Genomic DNA, 5,031 nt, shown 5'->3' with positions numbered 1-5,031 from the left:
CTGTCTCTCTTCTCTCTCTCTGCTTTCAAATATATAAATAAAAATATTTTATAAAAAGAAAAAAAAAAAAAGAGCCGGGTGTGGTGGCATATGCCTTTAATCCCAGCACTCAGGAGGCAGAGGTAGGAGGATCACCATGAGTTCAAGGCCACCCTGAGATTGCATAGTGAATTCCAGGTCAGCCTGAGCTAACGTGAGACCCTACCTCAGCAAACCAAATAAAAAAGAAAAAAGAAAAAAAGACAGGAGTCTTGCTGTGAAGTCCAGACTGACCTAGCGCTCACTGTGTAAGCCAGGCTAGCCTTAAAATTTTGCCTCTGCTTTCTCAGTCCAAGATTACAAATTACACTACATACACCTCCCCCCTTTTTTATTTTGAGGTAGGGTCTCACTAAGTTGTCAGGGCTAATCTTGAACTCACCCTGTAGCCCAGGTGGATCTTGAATTTGTAATCCTTCTGCTTCTGCCTCTGAAGCAGCTAGAATTCCAGGCCTGTAGCACCAAGCCCAGCAGATTCCTTCTTCAGGATGAGGTATTGGTGGGCACGGTGGCTACACTCCTGCAGTGCTAGCACTTAGAAGGTTTATCATGAATTGAAGGCCAGCATGGGCTTAAAAATGGGGTGGAAGCCAGGTGTGGTGCATACGTCTTTAATCCGAGCACTTGGCAGGCAGAGGTAGGATTGCCACAAGTTTCGAGGCTACCCTGAGACTACATAGTTCCAGGTCAGCCTGAGCTAGAGACCCTATCTCGAAAAAAAAAAACAAAAAACAAAAATTGGGTTGGAATCTGGGTGTGGTAGTATACGCCTGCAGCATACCACCTCCTAGCGCTCCAAGCGCTCTCAGGTAGGAGGCTCTCTGGGGATTTGAGGCCAGCCTAGGGCTACAGAGTTCCAGGTCAGCCTGGACTAGAATGAAACATGCCTCAAAAAAAGTGGATGTGGGAGCTAGAGAAATGGCTTAGCGGTTAAGGCATTTGCCCACAAAGACAAAGCACCCAGGTTCAACTCCCTAGGACCCACATAAGCCAGATAGGTGCAAAGGGTCATATACACCTGGAATTTGTTTGCAGTGGCCGGAAGCCTTAATGTGTCCATTATTTGTCTACCTGTGTATTTCTATCTCCCTCTCTCTCTCAAATAAATAAAAATATTTTTTAACATGGATGTGGTGGAACACACCTTTAATCTCAGAACTAGAAGAACTAGAGAGCCAGAAGTAGGAGGATCACTGTGCATTTGAGGCCAACCTGGGATTACAGAGCGAGTTACAGTCAGCCTAGGCTAGACTGAGACCCTGCCTCAAAAATATCCCCCAAAAGCTGGGTATGGTGGCACACATCTTTAATCTCAGCATTTTAGGAGGCAGAGGTAGGATTGTGTAAATTCTAGGCTAACCTGAGATTACATAGTGAACTCCAAGTCAGCTAGAGTGAAATCCTACCTTGAAAAAACAAAACAAAACAAAACAAAAAGGTATATTTTCCCCAAGGCAGCCTCAAACCCACTGGATAGCCAGGATTATACATATGAGCTGCAACATGCATCTAACCTTTCTTTCTTTCTTTCTTTCTTTCTTTCTTTCTTTCTTTCTTTCTTTCTTTCTTTCTTTCTTTCTCCCTCTCTCTCTCTCTCTCTCTCTCTCTCTCTTTTTCTTTCTTTTGAGGTGGAGTCTCAGTCTAGCTCAGGCTGACCTGGAATTCATTATATAGTCCCAGGGTGGCCTCAAACTCATAGTGATCCTCCTACCTCATCCTCTGAGTGCTGGGATTAAAGGTGTGTGCCTTGCTATTTTTATTTTTTATTTTTGGTTGTTCAATGTAGGATGTCACTCTAGCCCAGGCTGACCTGGAATTCACTATGTAGTCTCAGAGTAGCCTCAAACTCAACGAACCTTTTAAACCTTTTACCTCTGCCTCCCAAGTGCTGTGATATTGATACAATGGAGTTCTATTCAGCAGTAAAGAAAAATTAAATTTGCAGGGAAATGGATGGATCTGGAGAGGATTATACTAAGTGAGGTAACCCAGGCCCAAAAAGCCAAACACCAACATTTTTCTCACATGTGGATCCTAGCTACAAATGTTATGTTTATTTTAGCTATTTATTTATTTAAATATTTTATTTCATTTTATTTATTTGACAGGGAAAGAGGGAGAGAGGGAGAGAGAATGGGCATGCCAGGGCCTCTAGCCACTGCAAATGAACTCCAGACGCATGTGCCCCTTGTGCATCTGGCTAACGTTGGTCATGGAGAATCAAACCAGGGTCCTTTGGCTTTGCAGGCAAATGCCTTAACTGCTAAGCCATCCCCCCAGCCCTATTTATTTTATTTTATTTTTTATGGTAGGATATCATTCTAGCCCAGGCTGACCTGGAATTCATTTTGTAGTCTCAGGTTGACCTCATACAGTGATCCTCCTACTTCTGCCTCCTGAGTAGACTTGTATGTGAGTTGGAGTAAAAATTGGTAGCAGAGACCAGTAAGCTAGAAAGGGGCTGTAAGGGAGGGAAGAGAGGGGAGGACTTAAGCAGATGATATTGTACATATGTAAGTAGATAAACAGAATACTGGGGGTGGAATGGCCTAAGTGAGGACAGGGGAAAAGATTGAGTAAAATAAAGGTTGGGGGGAGGGTTAATAAAAAGTTAAGATGTTTTGAATAAGCCATATGGAAACCTTTTATGGATAATGGTACACCCAGAAGCCATAGGTTGTTATTAGAAAAATTTCAGGGCCAGAGATGGGATACCTTCCAATGGGTTCTTGGCCAGAGAGATCTCTGATGCTCCCAAAACATTACAAACCATTGCCAAGGCTCTTGATTTCCCACCAGAAATAGATGGGAAGACCTTATTGCTGAAGACTTCACATGCTGTCAGTGCAAGGTTACAGAGAAATCCTGCTGGAGCTAAGCTGAAAAGCTCCTCCCTGAAGAGCAGCTAACAGAAAGCTGGGAAAAGCTATGCTGCTTGCAGCTCCATAGGAGAGAGAGAAGTCATCAGTGAAGATAATAGTGGACCCTGCAGGCTCACTCTCTTGCTGCTGTCTTCTACCTGCTGCAGCAAAAAGTGATGACCAGCCTTTGCTCTGGAACTATTCTTCCCCTGCCATCATGAAGCGTTCCCTTGAGACTCTAAGCCAGAATAAACTTTTTCCTCCCATCAGCTGCTTTTGCCTGGGTGTTTTGTCCCATCAACCAGAAGGAACAACTAGTCATTTTACAGTGGTGATTGCTGCTGATCAAAGGAGGTGCTGAGCTTGGCTTCATACTCTCAACTAGTTACAGAGCCTCTGACTAGCTGCAGGTTGTAGTGGAACTCGACTGGACATACTTTGTCACAGAGGCCAGTCACTTCATATGCTATCAAGACATCACTTTAATAACTGGTGCAATCTAAGAGTGAATCTGCTTGTCTCTGGAAGGTATCCTAGTATCCACCAAAAGACAGCCCCTTCAGTCAAGGCCTTCATTCCCAGCTGGATGGCGCTAGAAACAGCCTTGGCCAATCTCCAGGCAGAAGCCAAATGCCAAATCTGTCTGGGAGAAATGACAGACCCTGTCATGATCGAATGTAGCCACAGCTTCTGTTCCATCTATATCATGAAGTCTTGGGCAGATCTGGAAGGCAGGTTCCCCTGTCCTGTGTGCTAATACCAATGCAAAGACAGCCCACTCACGAGCAACCTCCAACTGAGGAGAATTGCAACGGCCAAGCACCTCCACAGCCAGCTGAGTGGGACCCAGGAGGAGAAACCACAGTGTAAGAAGCACAGCTGGGTCCTGACCCTTTTCTGTGAGGAGGATCTGGAGCTGCTGTATGCCCTGTGCACCTGGCTGCCCACCCACCAGGGCCACCATGTGAGGCTCATTGAAGAAGCTGCCTCTCAGCACAGAGAAAGGTTCTACAGGCACATCAAGTCTCTGAACAGGCAAGTGGCAGAGTTTCAGAATGCCAGTCAGGGCAGACACCAATCACAACTGCAAGAGAAGATGGAGAGTAAAAGGAGGAAACTGGGCTCTGAGTCCAAATACTTGAAGCAGTTGGCAGACCAGGAGCAGCAGGCAGTGCTGTCCAGGTTGGAAGAGAGGGAGATGGTTCAGAAGTTCCATGGGAGTAAGACATAGTTTGCAAAGCACATATCTGCAATGGAAGGGCTGCTCAGGGAGGTGTCAGAGAAGAGCATGACACCAGAGGTGGAATCACTGACGGACATCAAGAGCATCTTCCACAGGTGTGAAAACATGAAGCCCCCCACCTTCTATTTATTCAAATTCAGGAAAGAAGGGTATTGTCTTCCTTCTCAGTTTTCCACCCTTCGGACAATTAGACAATTAGTTTAGTGAAGAAATCACTCTGGATCTGGAAACAGCACCTCCTCATCTGCTTGTCTCCATGGATAAAAAGTCTGTGAGATGCATGAAGAACAAGCAAAGTGTCCCTGTGAACCCAGTGCGCTTTGTGGGTTTTGCAGCCATTCTGGGTTCTTAGAGATTCAGTTCTGGCCAGAAGTCCGAATGGGCCCTGGGGCTTTGCAAAGACTCTTCGGAGTGATGCCACGAGGCTGCTGTCAGAGTGGAAGTCGCTTCAGCTGCAGGGTGGTGGCTGTGTTGTTGAGGCAGAGGTAGGAGTATCACTGTGAGTTCAAGGTCACCCTAAGGCTACATAGTGAGTTGCAGGTCAGCCTGGACTAGAGTGAGACCCTACCTCAAAAAACAAACAGATAAGCAAAGGTTCTATGGCTGGAGAGATGGCTTAACAGTTAGGACACTTGTCTGTGAAGTATAAGGACTGTTGGGCCTTGAGAGGCCCCGGAGTGAGGTCTAGTGGAACTTCCTGAGCCTAGCTAAAGTTTGGCGACCTGCCTCTGGCCAGCTAGGACTCAGCAGGGGGCCAAATAGCCTTTGGCCTGCTACTTCCGCATAGGAGTTAGAATTCCCACGCAAACGCATGCGCGTTTGGGACCAATCATCTCAAAAGTCACGGTTTACTATTGGCCCTTACCTCTCCCACCCCCCCACCCCGTC

This window comes from Jaculus jaculus, chromosome 8, assembly GCF_020740685.1.
Source record: "Jaculus jaculus isolate mJacJac1 chromosome 8, mJacJac1.mat.Y.cur, whole genome shotgun sequence".
In the NCBI taxonomy this organism is placed as follows: Eukaryota; Metazoa; Chordata; class Mammalia; order Rodentia; family Dipodidae; genus Jaculus; species Jaculus jaculus.
This window is presented reverse-complemented; position numbering follows the sequence as displayed.